Here is a 15,436-nt window from a genome sequence, read left to right on the forward strand (position 1 = left end):
TAACTGTAAAACCACAAATATAAGTGCAAATGTGCAAATAATTGTGCAAATCAATTTTTACAAATCCATGCATAAATCAATAGAGAATTTTCCTTGTGCAACAAAATATATATGAAAAATTAAAAAAAGTCCAAAAATTATTTTATGAAAAACTTCAGTGCAAGTTAACATTTTCTTGAGCCAATGTGCAGGTGCTCTTAATTATAAATTACAATATAGTGACTGATAAAGTGCAGGTGCTTGAAGTCTTCTTCCTGTGCAGTAATTTATACAATGGGTAACTTACCAGATGAAGTGGGTCTCACATATCTTATAATATTGAGACCAATCACGCTTAATGGTAAGTTCCCTTTAAGATCCTCCTGTGCCTCCTCCTATGCCGTGGGCTCTCTCCTCAACATTTTCATAAGGCAGCTCAGGTAAAAATTGGGAAGAAGAAAAACTCCAGATGGTGTAATATTGTCAAGGTATAGGTTTAATCCAAAGAATTCAAAAGCTTAACAACGTTTTTTAGCAGGTTCCGACAAGGAGCCGATATGCTGGTGTCCGTGACATTCAATGCAACCATGCAGAGTGGCGAGTGGAGATAAATCCGGCTTGCGTTCCAGTGGTAGGTCACGTGACTTACGTTGTGCGGTCCTAGGCGCGGGGAGTATAACCTTTTTTTAGAAAAAGGATACTTGCTTTTATAAGAGAAGAAAAAGCCAAAAATATTAAATAAAAAATAAAAAACAAATCAAATTTCTTAATACATTTAGGCCAAAATGTATTCTGCTACATGTCCTTGGTAAAATAAGTGTATATTATTGGTTTGTGCGAAAGCTATATCTACAAACTATGGCATATGCAGTGCCTTGAAAAAGTATTTATACCCCTTAAAGGTTTCCACATTTTGTCATGTTACAACTAAAAAGGTAAATTTATTTTATTGGAATGTTATGTGATAGGCCAACACAAAGTGGCATATAATTGTGAAGTGGAAAGAAAATGATAAATGGTTTTCAAAGTTTTTTACAAATGAATATCGAAAAGTGTGGCGTGCATTTGTATTCAGCCCCCTGAATCAATACATTGTAGAATCACCTTTCGCTGCAATTACAGCTGCAAGTCTTTTTGGGGATGTCTACTCTCTAGCAGCTTTGCACATCTAGAAAGTGAAATTTTTGCCCATTCCTCTTTGCAAAATAGCTCAAGCTCTGTCAGATTGAATGAAGAGCATCTGTGAGCAATAGTTTTCAAGTCTTGCCACAGATTCTCAATTGGATTTAGGTCTGGACTTTGACTGGGCCATTCTAGCACAATAATATGCTTTGATCGAAACTATTCTGGCTCTGGCTGTAGCGTTAGGATCGTTGTCCTTCTGGAAGGTGAACCTCCGCCCCAGTCTCAAGTCTTTTGCAAACTCAAACAGGTTTTATTCTAAGATTGCCCTGTATTTGACTACATCCATCTTCCCATCAACTCTGACCAGCTTCCCTGTCCCTGCTGAAGAAAAGCATTCCCACAACATGATGCTGCCACCACCATGTTTCACAGTGGGGATGGTGCAATGTTTGTTTTCCGCCACATTTTGTTTTTAGACCAAAAAGTTCAATTTTGGTCTCATATGAATAGATCATCTTCTTCCACATGTTTGCTGTGTCCCCCACATGGCTTATCGCAAACTGTAAACAGAGCTTCTTATAGCTTTCTTTTAACAATGGCTTTTTTCTTGCCACTCTTCAATAAAGGCCAGATTTGTGGAGTGCATGACCAATAGTTGTCCAATGGACAGATTCTCCCCTCTGAGCTGTGAATCTTTGCAGCTGCACCAGAGTTACCATGGGCCTCTTGTTTGCTTCCTTCATTAATGCTCTCCTTATCCAGCCTTTCAGTTCTGATGGACAGCAACGTCTTGGTAGATTTGCAGTTGTGCCATACTCTTTCAAATTTTTGGATGATGGATTGAACATTGCTCTGTGAGATGTTCAAAGCTTGGAATGTTTTTAAATAACCTAACCCAGCTTTAAACTTCTCCCCACCTTATTCCATGACCTGTCTGGTGTGTTTTTTGGTCTTCATGATGCTGTTTGTTCACTAAGGTTCTCTAACAAACCTCTGAGGGCTTCACAGAACAGATGTATTTATACTGAAATGAAATTACACACAAGTGGACTCTATTTACTAATTAGGTGACTTCTGAAGAAAGTTGGTTCCACTAGATTTTAGTTAGGGGTATTAGCGTAAAGGGGGCTGAATACAAATGCATGTCACACTTTTCAGATAATTATTTGTAAAAACATTTGAAAAACATTTATCATTTCCTTCCACTTCACAAATACATGCCACTTTGTGTTGATCTATCACATAAAATCCCAATAAAATACATTTACATTTTAGGTTTTAACATGACAAAATGTGGAAAATTTCAAGGGGTATAAATACTTTTTCGAGGCACTGTATACTGGAATTTATACTGTAATAGCAGTCATCAGCAACTTATAATAGTACTGTGAAAGGGTGGCGAGCAATCTTGCACTAACAGACACTGGCTGGGAGGGACACTAACTGACACAGACATCGCTAGTGACACAATTTCAGTGATCAATGATAATACTGTACACTAACACTGCACTAATAATACTGGCTGGGAAGGGGTTAACATCTAGGGGCAATCATGGGGTTAACTGTGTGCCAAACAAGTGTAATGTGTGTAATGTGTGCTACTCTGAGTGCCTGTTCACACATATGCGATGTTAGACATCGCATGTGATTCACACCGCACTGCTGTGCAAATCACATGCGATGTCTGTGCATTGCGAATTCAGCCATACAGATTGTATGACTGAATTTGCATCGCATTCCAACCAAAGTCGCACAGGACCCTTTTTTGCTCTGCACCAGATTCGTATCGCATTGGTGTTCACACCTATCCGATCCGAATAATGTCCGAACTGACAGTTCGCACTGCAATATGTGAACTGATCTGGGGGTGTCGTTAACTTTGTATTGACATCCGCAGCGATTCGCATATGGCAGTATGAACTGCCTGTGAGTCGAGTGTGATGCGGGAACCCGCAGTGGATTTGCAGGGTTCCCGCATCGCATATATGTGAATCGGCACTTACTTACTAATCTGGCTGTTTTTTCTCCCTGCTTTTTAGGAAGAAGCAACAGCCAAATTGCTGTTCCTATGTATACAGAGTTCTGTGTGTTTGTAAACACAGAACATTGTGTGTGATTGCACGCAGCCAATCAGCACGTTTGAGCCACAATCACCACGAGCGGGCGGTGGACGTGCGCATGCGTGCCCCAAACCTGGAAGAAGGCCGGTCACGTATATGTACATGACTGCCTGTACCTGCAGCCCGCTTGCAGTATATTTACTGTGAGGGGTCAGCAGGTGGCTATTATTTCATGCTACAGTAATTTGAGAAATATACCTACACTAAAATTATATTTTCCTTATAATAAAATATATTTTATACAATAAGAATTTATAATAAAAATAGAAAAGTTGCCCTACAAAATGGAGTTCCTTGGATTCATTCCTACAAGGTGAAATATTTTAAATTTGCTGAATGCAGAGCTGGTGTCATTGGAAGTCAATGTGCCCCCCACATCTCTTTCACAGTTATGGGTATACAGTAGAAAAAAACATTATCTAGATACTTTATGTGTACATAGTTTACCTAGTGTCTCCTTCTACCCCACACTTCTCTTGCCACATGTATTGACAGTTTTTGCTTGGGTGTAAACCAGAAAGATTTCTATGCTTGTGATTTACATACTCCACCATGGAGGTGGATACAGAGTTTAACAATTATGTTGACAATTCAAGCGATAATAAACCCAAATAAAAAAAATATTATATTGCAGCTTACCAATCATTAGATGTTGTGGCTGTAAAAGTAAAATTTCATCTGACGAAGGATCTACCGATATTCAGATCATTAGTATGGTGCTTTCGACAGCCGATTAGCCAATTACGAATTTTCCGACAACAAAAACTGGATGTGCAGGCTATAACATTTTTATTAAATGCGAACACAACGTCCGATTTTCATTTAATTATTACAGTTTTCATCCAAAAAAAATCATAAGAGCAAGACTACGCATGCTCGGAAACAAAAGAAAACATACAAAACAATTAAACACATTACATCACTTTTGAAGTTGAATTCTGTCGTACGAGAAGTTTCGTATGAAAGTAACCACTTCACTTTCCATATGAGACTAGCATGCAACAAAAAACAGACGAAAATTAGTCCGATAATCTGATCGTGTGTAAGAGGCTAAAGCTGATATATTTGCAGGCAGAAGCAGAAGCACGTGACGGAAATGTAACTGTTTTTTGAAAATGTTAAATTGATGGGTATACACTCTATCATCAAGGATACAATCCACTCACCTACTTGCTTTTTAAGGCTTCACATCCCCTTTATTCAACAAAATTCCTTACAGAAGGTTTCCCTTACATGGATTTTCAGCATCACAGCCGGGGCTGCACATAGAAATCGTGGGGCCCCGTACAGACTACCTGATAGGCCACCCCCGCAAGAAAACATTAAAGCTATATTTTGATAAAATACAATAAAATCATTACTAGCAGACACAAATACAACATAACTCACAGAATTCCTGCTAAATCTAAAAGATGAAACTGAGTTGATAAATAAATCTCTGTGTGTGAATGAGGTCTTGGGGCTCATGCACATGGGTGCTGTGGTCTGTGAATCAATGGTTCATTTATGTGGCTAGAGCCACCTGGAGCTGTATGAACTCAGCTACAGGTCTTAATTTGACAGGCATGGGGATGCAGGTGTACAGCTTGAACACAGACAGTGTGCATTTGGGGACATGTGTGGGCCCCTCTGTTTGCTTGGGACCCCTACAAGAGGACTGGTGATCCCCCCTTCCCTATCAGCGGCCCTAATCACAGCAGGACAACAGAAAAACACCTACTTAGCCTCTGTCTTCTCACAGACTCAACCTTTGTCTCAATCAGATAACTGTCTTGTCATAAAGCCTGTCTCTCAGGCCAGAACATAGACACACACTCCTCATGAGCTAGCTGCCTCTTGCAACATGACTTTCCTAGTGATGGATGAGCCCTATTTGGGGATAATCCTCCTGACTTCACTGAGTCTTACACCCAGTGGCAGCCCGTCCATTGGGGGCGCCGCCCCCCTACCCATGCATCTGGCCCCCTAATCTACATGTAGGGCGCCAGATGCATGGATTCCAATGGTTTTTTTTAAGCACTTGATTAGAGCCAGAGGCTCTAATAGACTTCAAAAAAGGGTAGGCTCGGGGCGCAGAGCACTGCGCCCTAAGCCCACCCAGTTGTGCGTTAATAGCTAATGAATATTCGCTATTGTCACACGGATTATCCTCCTGGCCAATCAGGAAGGCTGAAAGGAGAAGCCATCCTATTGGCGAAGGAGGAGGAGGAGGGAGGACACGCAGGGGAAGCCCGACCCATGGAGGAGACTGAGGGGAAAGCCGCCGCTGCTGCCTCCACATGTCAGTCCAGGGTGAGTAAGCCAGCGCCCGGGGTGTGGGGTATGGTGTGTGGGCTGGAGCTGGTGTGGTCCAGGGGGGGGTATGGTGTGGCATCCCCCCGACCCTTGGAGCACCAGCCACCACTGCTTACACCTTTTCTGACACTATTTCACTGCTTGACCAGACATTAACTTTCCACACTGACAGCCTGATACCCTTTTCTTTGCCCCTAATTTGCTGCTTGTGATCAACAGAATAGATATTTAGCAAGTTGACATGCTGGTATGTTCATATCTGAATCTTAAGAGTTATAAGATTAAAGTTAAATAGAGTGTTAGGTGTTTTACCTGTTTAGGGAGAGTGATTATTACAGTATCTAAAATTTCTTCAGAAAATTATACTTCTTTCAGAGAGAGCTTGAAAACTGGGCATGAATATTTGATGAAGACATTCTGGAAAATTTCATAAGAATTATTTTACATGTTGAATCTGGGGATTTGTGAAGTTTTAATTTGCATAAAGCTTTTAATATCTCATCTTTTTTAAGGGTCTCAAAGAGATGCATAGAGATGCAATAAAGATTTTGCAAGTGAAATTATTTTATCCAGTTTAATCATTACAGGAAATAATTGTAATACATATTGGTTTCAAGTATGTTAGAATTATTACTCTAATATCTAGTAAATTCATTTTCTATAGGGTGGACATTAAATACCTCCCTATTCTAATGTTTTTACCGTTGCATAGCAATAGCTTATATAGCTATTATTTTGTTCTACAAATTCAAGGTCAAAGCTGTTTTAACGTTTTGTACTAGTGAAACAGTTTTGGAACTGATGCTTACTCTATTCTTTGGTAACTGGGATAAATGTCTTATACAGGGGGGCTAGGTAGTGTAAATATATGCATAGAAAATTCTTGCCAAGGATCCGGTATGGTGGTAGCCATGATTCTTTCCATTATATGCAAAAAGTAATAAACACATCCTTTTACTGTATGCAGGAATCTTAGGCTATAGATATTTAGTTATGTCCATATTCTTAACAAGCAGGTAAATAGCTTTATGCCAAGCTCTCACTGACATGTGGAACTGCAAACACAGTAGAGAAATAAATCCTCAAAGTTCACAAAAGAAACACTAAAGTTTTTTAAATCATTCAACTTGCCAGCTTTCTGTAGACACAGAACAGGATCTCTGGAGTGGGGAGCAAAGTGAGCTGAGCTGCTGAGAGAATTACTTTACCCACTTCAGTCATGCGACGCTGTACTCAAATAAAATTGATGTCTTTTTTCCCCCCACAAATGGAGCTTTCTTTTGTTGGTATTTGATCACCTGTGCGATTTTTATTTTTTGCGCTATAAACAAAAAAGAACAATTCTGAAAAAAAAAAAAAAAACAATATTTTCACTTTCTGCTATATAACATTCTCAAAAAAAAAAAAAATCTAAATTTTTTAACATTTTAGGCCAATTTGTTTTTTGCTACATATTTTTAGTAAAAAAAAAGATCACTATAAGCTTATTTTGATAGGTTTGCACAAAAGTTTTCGCGTCTACTAACTACTGGAAAGATTTATGTAATTTTTATTGTTTTGTTTTTTTACTAGTAATGGCGGCGATCTGCAATTTTTTAGCGGGACTGCAACATTGCAGCAGACAGATCGGACCCTTAACTGACATTTTTGACACTTTTGGGGGGACTGGTGACATTACTACAGTAATCAGTGCTAAAAATATGCACTGTTACTGTAATATTGACACTGGCAGGGAAGGGGTTAACACTGTGGGTGATCAAGGTAAACGTGAGCATAGGGGAATGATTCTAACTGTGGGGGGTATGGCTTGTGAAATGATCACAGAGACCTGTGTTCCTATATAGAAGGATCACAGAAGCTCTGTGATCATTCCAGGGAGAAACACAGCTGACCGTTCTTCTCTCTCAGCGAGGAGCGATCGTGGGTGTCAGGCTCCAATCGGAGCCGCCTACCCCATGCATTGGAGTCCCCACTGCCGAGTGGGGGCAGGAGTATGCAGGCGGCGGCACGTGCTCGCCCCCTAGCTGCAGGCACACGATCGACGTAGGTCTAGGTCGGTTTTGCGCAGGAGGGCCGCACTGCCGCAGTAAATAGGCGGCGGGCGGTCGGTCGGGAAAAGGTTGAAGGCAATATTGTAACATTAACATTGTAATCCAATAGTAGTTTGTGTTTCTAATTGTTCTCTTTTTTATTATTATTATATGATATATCGGTTACTAGGGAACTTTTATCTAATAATTTCACTCTATCTACTTCCTTGTCAAAAGTTGATTTGTGATAACCTTTCTGTTGGAATCTCAAAGATAGTACTTGGGATTGGGAAAGGAAATCACCCTCCAGAGAGCAATTATGTCTGAGCCTAATAATTTGTCCTCTAGCTATATTGCACAACCTCGTCCTGTGATGGCAACTATCCAGGCGTATATAGGCATTTTGATCTGTTGGTTTGAAGTAATTCCGTGTCTGGAAGTGATCACCCTCCTTAAAAATCTTCAAATCCAAAAAGACCATACGATCTCTATTGACATTCCACGTCAAAGTGATAATCCTGGTATTCCTATTCAATCACTGCATAAATCCTTCTAAGCTCACCATATCCCCTTCCCAGACCATTATAAGATCATCTATATACCTCTTATAGCAAACCAGCTGGGGGGGGGGATCCTTAAATACTACCTCTTCATCCCAGTGTGCCATAAACAAATTTGCCACTCTGGCAATAGAAGGCAGGTAAGGCATATACTGGTAGCAGTCAGTGGGTAAGTAGGCACGGACGGTTGATAGGTAGGTGTTGGTGACAGCAGGAGGAATAGCAGAGTCAGGCAAGCCGGGTCATACACCGGCAAGACAGATCAGGTTCAGGGGCACAGGCAAATGCGTGGTCATGGTACAAGGGGGGTCAGGAGCCAGTGGAACAGTAGCAAATGGAGCAGGCAGAAGCGGTGGTCAGAAGACAAGCCAAGGTCCATACATGCAGAGTTCAGGGAGTAGTTAGATGAGCCAGGTCAGTAACTGGAGACAGTATACAGGATCACAGGTTCTCGGGATACAGAAGACTGCAGACAAAACAACACTGAACTTTAGCACTGGCTCAGTTTATATAGCCCATTTTCCATCTCTATCTGACACCTAGAAAGAATGGGAGTCTTCCTGACTCTCATGCACAGACCTTCTGTCTGTTGGGTGGTCTGATATGAACCCAGCCCACGTCTGTGCAATCAGCACGCCTGTCTCTTCAAAACTCTGGCTTAAACTGCTAAAATGAACAGTGGCATGGGCTCACCTCTCTACAATACCTAGTCAGTTTTAAGGTTTAAAATACATATTCACTACCTTCCTGTGATAATCAACACCACATGTGCCATAAACAGGTGAAGACTTAAAGTATACAGTATGTGTGTATAATAATGTTAAAAAACAACAGTTTCCATGAATACAAGGACATCCTTGATGATGTTAGAACTAGGAAACACGTTGGGTGAAGTAAAGGGAGGATGCTGGTGAGGGGAGGATGCTGGTGAGGGGAAGTGCCGCCCAGGCACAGGAGGCCTGGGCTTCAGGAGAAATGAGCAGAACGAAGGTGGTATAACAGTGACAAGATTATTGTCTCCTCAATGGTTCTAATCTAAAGTGAAAGAGATCTGTCTTCATGTAAGTTCATTTGTATTCATTAAATAATATTTTGATGTGCAGAGAGCACTATGGTGTTTCCTTTTTTTATCTCTCTGAGCAGGTTATATAGATTGATTTTCAATGTTTGATGAGATTTGGAATCTTCAGTGGAGTGGCAGCCCTGTCCAGGCTCTAGAAGGGATATGCACATCATTTTAGTTGAGAGGTCAATAACATAATGTGAGAGCATACCCTTAAGAAGTGGTAGAGGTGTTGCACCTGAACACAGAAGGGAAGAAGTTCTTTTTCCATTTATGGAATTTCTTAATTTTTTGTAGGAGTTTTTAAAGGATCTATATTAAAAGACACTTTTGTTTTTTTTACATTGTTTGACACACATATACTTTTTTATGTCTTCACCTGTTTATGGAAAATGTGGCATTGATTATCACAAGAAGGGGGTCAATATTCTGATAAATAGCACTTGTGATGTGGTGGTTGTTTATTTAATTAATGCTTGCATCTTTTTATAAATTGTGTATGAGTTATTTTTTCTATATTAGCTTAAAGGTTTAGATAAACTTTTAATATTATTTGCAAAAGGAGACCTCCCTCTGCTGTCAATCAAAGTCAGTGAGGCAATAAGGAAAGAGTGGGGAGGGGCCTAGCCATCTCTGAATGGACTCGCGGATCTGCTTGCTGTGGGGGCACTCAACAGGAGGGAGGGGCCAGGAGCGCCCAAGAGGGACCCAAGAAGAGGAGGATTCGGGGCTGCTCTATTCAAAACCACTGCTTGGAGCAGGTAAGTATAACATGTTTGTTATTCTTAGGCAAAAAAAAAAAAAAAAAAAACAATAATTTAGTATCACTTTAAATGCTAAATGAAATTGCTAAATGAAAATTTGAGGAAATAGTTCAAACTGTGGGTACCATATTTTAATTCTATAGGATGAACCTTTTCAACAAACATGGTTTTAATTTTGTTTCTGCTATGTGTGTTATTGCTGAAAATTTGAAAGCTGACTTAGGCAGCCACAATAGAATCTGTGAGCAGGTCTAGGGTAGCAATAAGATAAAACAATAGACTAGAGAACATCCTGGCATTAAAACAACTAATTAGGATGCTCTGTGACATTTATTTATAACTTGAAATTTATGGTATCTACAGTATCTCGTAATTAGGTACATTTTTGGCATTTAAATTGTTAACTGAGAAGAATCTGGCATTTAATTAAGGTATTGATATTTATATAAAAATTGTGGATCATTTTATCCTTTTTTTTGTTAATTGGGGACTACTATGGCTTCAGTATATTAAATGAGAGGGGGCATGTTGACGCTTTTTTTGTTAAACAGGGAATGTTTTAGTATTTACACAAATTGGCAGCTCTGTGTCTGTCATGGGTTGGTGTATATATTATATGCCAGCTGTATTTGGGTTGGGCTCATACAAATTTGCAGATCCCATGGAGTATCCAGTCTCCACTAGAGACCCTGCTAGGGAACTTAGGCTGTTTTACATGGTTCCCTATATCCCTATTGTGCTTGCCCCAATGAAGACAGCTAACAAGCTGGCAGGCTATGAAGCAAAAGTCCACAATCATCAGGCAATGGTATATTCTATTGGCAGGCAAAAGAACAGGCTGGTGGCAGACATGCTGAGTTACAATACCAGCATATAGACAATTGAATCTGAGCCAGTATGAAACATGTCCCTATAAAGCCTTCATCAATTGGATGTGTGCCAGCATAGCCAAACCATAAATACAAAAAGTGTCCCGCATATACATGAGTAAATAGAAGCTATTAAGCTGGCAATGCTAATTTAGGCAAAGGGATGTATCAAAAGGAACAATGCTTTATTGATAGGAGACAGTGTACAAATACCAATGACAGATGCTAGGGATGCACCTATGTGAAATAGTGGATATCCAAACGGAAAACAAGACATATACACATACAAAAGATAAAATAAAATAAAGTAACAAACTGGCCAGTACCAGGTGCTGCTTGCACAGGGATGGGTACCCATGGCAAAGGCCGTATAGAATCTACCAATGGGCAATATAGGGGTCCCTCTCTGTGCAAGCCCCTGGGAGCTTGAGCTCAAGAAAGAAGGAAGGGATAGTAGAATGTCTAGCTCAAGAAAGCCACTATGTGGTGGGGATCAGTTTAGGGCAATGTCTATGTCCAAGAAGGCATTGCTGACTGATGGTCAAAAAATGGTTAGAGCTGAAAGAAACCATCTGGTAGTAATGGTAGAATACTCCAATTTAGAGGATGGTTCTGGTAATCACCAATGAAAGGAAAAAATTCCATCTGTATGGCTCATAGAGTGTGTACCATCTTCTGTACTTACTCCAAAGATGGCTGACAAATGTCCTATTTGATTGTGTGGGGAGAATGGAGGGGGAAAAGGAAGGGAGGACCGACAAGTATGTGCCAATATGTAACACAATGTGCAGTGTGACCCATGTTGTGGGGCAAGGGTAATGGCTGTGAGTGGAACTATGTCCGTATTAATCATGTAGTATGTTACCTATCTTGACTCTGGTGTCGGTCATGCATGTTACGTTGCTAAAATCCTTCTCTACAGTGACTCCGTATAACTCCCTCTAAAATGTTCTCCTTTGTTACTTTATAGAAAGCTTATCCTGTGCTGCTATTTTCAAAATCCCGCAAAAAGAGCTTCAGTGTAGTATCCTCTTATTCTTCGTTCCGTCTTCCTATAGCTCGTCTCCTTTCGGGGGGTGATGGAAGCGTCTGGCCGACCTGAAGAGATTTCAATGCGTTTCGCAAAGCTGATGCGTAGCTTTGTCTGGAAGTCTAGAGGTTCCCAGCTGGTTCCTTTTAAATCTGTCTCTCTAGCTGGGAACACCTCCCAATTATCTTAAAGGAACAATCATCCATAGTTTCATTGTTATATCCGTAAAGGAGCATTCTATGATGATCCCTTAATGGGTAGAGGGTTTTAATAAGTATTTGTGAAAAAGAGGGGAAGGGCATGAATTATTTTGGAGTGGAAATAATAATATTCCTGATACTGCCTATGGTCAGGGAATTATAGAAAGAGGTGGACAGAAAACAGCCAAAACAAGAGCAGAAACCAAAAAACGAAAAACAACAGCAAAAACGAAAACAAAGATAAACAAAAATAAATAGAAATATAGTAAATGTACATCCAAAACAACGTGGACTGCAAAACCTGGAAGGCCATAAAGACAGAAGTAATAAAGACTACATTATTGATATTGCACAAAAAGGGGACCTCAGGGAAGGAGGAGACTATACCCACGTTAATGTTCTAGCTAAAATAAATAACTCATGGGGCTGCATGAGTGCTGCCGGCACTGGGGAGCTACAGTTCATTGAGGGAACCATGAATGCCAACATGTACTGTGACATACTGAAGTAGAGCATGTTTCCCTCCCTTCGGAGACTGGACTGCAGGGCAGTATTCCAACATGATAATGACCCCAAACACACCTCCAAGACGACCACTGCCTTACTAAAAAAGCTGAGGGTAAAGGTGATTGACTGTCCAAGCATTTCTCCAGACCTAAACCCTATTGAGCATCTGTGGGGAATCCTCAAATGGAAGGTGGAGAAGCACAAGGTCTCCAACATCCACCAGCTCCGTGATGTCGTCATGGAGGAGTGGAAGAGGACTCCAGTGGTAACCTGTGAATCTCTGGTTAACTCCATGCCCAAGAGGGTTAAGACAGAGCTGGAAAATAATGGTGGCCACACAAAATATTGACACTTTGGGCCCAGTTTGGACATTTCCACTTAGGAGTGTACTCACTTTTGTTGCCAGCGGTTTAGACATTAATGGCTGTGTGTTGAGTTATTTTGAGGGGACAGTAAATTTACACTGTTATACAAGCTGTACACTCACTAATTTACATTGTAGCAAAGTGTCATTCCTTCAGTGTTGTCACATGAAAAGATATAATAAAATACTGTATTTACAAAAATGTAAGGGGTGTACTCACTTTTGTGAGATACTGTATGATTCACTCTCAGATGTCCCAATAGCATATACACAAAAACATAAAGAGAAGTAAAATCAAGGGTTCATTTTTATAATCATTATAAAATCATCAGTAAATATTTCAAATTTTTATCTTTACACACCAGTGTAAACCTTTTTTTTTATCACTGCCACACCAGTTCCAGTGACACCAAAACAGTGCAGCCAGCAATAGTATTCCTGATTGCCACCACACCAGTCCCACTGTTAGCAGGCCAGTTCTGCCAGAAACAGTGTTCCTAATCACTACCAAACTAGTCCCAACATCACAATACCAGTGTAATCCAGAAACAGTGTTCCTTATCACTGGCATACTAGTTCCGTTGTTGTCAGACCAGTGCAGCCTGCAACAATGTTCCTGATTGCTGCCACTCCAGTACCAGTGCCATTGGACCAGTTTAGCCAGCAACAGTATCCCTGTTTTCCACCAAACCAGTACGAGTGCCAATAGACCAGTGCAGCCAGAAACAGTGTTCCTCATCTCTGTCACACCAGTTCCAGTGTCACAAGACCAATGTAAGCAAGCAACAGTGTTTCTGACTACCCCCACATCTGTCCCAGTGTCACCAGACCAGTACAGCCAGCAACAGTATTCCTGGTTGCCGTAACACATACTAGGGCCAGTGTTGCCACTGTTGCCAAACCAGCGTAAGGCAGCAACAGCACCCCTGGACATTTAGACAGGGTCTGCAGGGTGAAGAAAAGGCACAAGTGCCAGCATTATCAGTAAAACTGAAGATTGCAAATTACTTCAGCTGTAAATATCTTTGGATCTTACATACAGTGTGTTGTCTGACTGCATATACTGTAAAGTTAAAAAAACAAAGGCTTCAGTTGGGTTTAAACCTCTCTCTGATTTTCTCACAACTGAGAGCAAATTATTACTCATGCAGTCTGTTATTCCTTCCTAAGGAAAATCCACAGATCATACCAAGATAAAATATGATTCCATGCGCCACTGTACAAAATAGGCTTGTAAATTCACATATAGGTCCTCAACCCAAACTACAGGTTATATATAAACAATATCAGGTTCACAGACATTTCTAAGGACAAATCACCATAGGAGTTACCTTTGTAAACACAACAACTGGGCAAACCACTGCTAATTATGCAATCACAACAAAATCTTCTGGTGGATAGGGCATATAAAATCTATATAGTGCCCTGTGGCCAGGCTATGGACTGACAAGCGTAGACACAAAAAAACAATCTCCTGTGTTTAAGAGAAGTGCACTGGCAAAGGTACTCCGCAATCTTCAGCTAGTCCAATATATACACTGGTTTTGCTGCCCCTGCGGGGCGGGGGAAACACTGCAAAAACAAAGGAACAGAGATCACACCAACCTAATGCATTACCTCTCTGATAGCTTTATTTGTACAAAAAGACAGATGTATACTCACAAACAACATCAGAAATAAGGCAGATAAAAGTCCACAGTGTGCTGGAAGCAACCTGGTCACCTAGACAAGTCCCAAGCATGAGGCGACCATCCAAATGGCTGATCCCTCAGAGCCAACTTTGGATGGTGCATAAGTGATCTTTAAATAACACATTGATCACATCACACAATACCCCAAATCTGTTCCTCCACTTTGAGGGGGGATATAACAGCATGGATGACATGAACCCTAATCTTGTTGGATCAATATGTACACAAATATCACATGTATTAAAACACATATTCAAGAATTAAAATAGCTTTGAAATTCAATGGCCTTTTTGTGAACATTAGTAGCATTCAATCTAAAAGTAATATAAACACAAATTATGTGGGGTACATACAAAATGGGATCCGAACCAGTGGAGTATTGCAAAAGAAGCCATCGTGATGGAGAGAGGCATGATGGCCTGGGAGCTGTTGTACAATTTGGTGTACTCTATATGATTTATTTAGTGAAAAAAGGGAAAAAACATTTTTTAGCTATTGTAGTCTAGAGTCCCCTTTTAATGAAAGGCTGATGTTGTAGTCTAGAGTGCCTTTTTAATGAAAGGCCTGGCTGCTTTGCTACTGATGTATGCTTTCCAGCTGATCAAGTGTTTCACTTAGGCTTTAATTGCTAGAGTGCGCGGTGTTGTGCAGCCATGGCACTTTAGGCAAGTCTATTTAAATGCGGGGGATTAACGTGGCTCCATACCTGCTGATGAAGTCCTGCCTTGGATGTAACACGTATGGGGGAAGAAGCCACGGATGACGCCACCCACAGCCATCTTACAGGATTATATGTGTATACATAGAGCTCTCGTTTTTGGACTTGTGACAAGTGCCAG

Source organism: Pelophylax lessonae (assembly GCF_965119305.1).
Source record: "Pelophylax lessonae genome assembly, chromosome: 10".
NCBI classification, from domain to species: domain Eukaryota; kingdom Metazoa; phylum Chordata; class Amphibia; order Anura; family Ranidae; genus Pelophylax; species Pelophylax lessonae.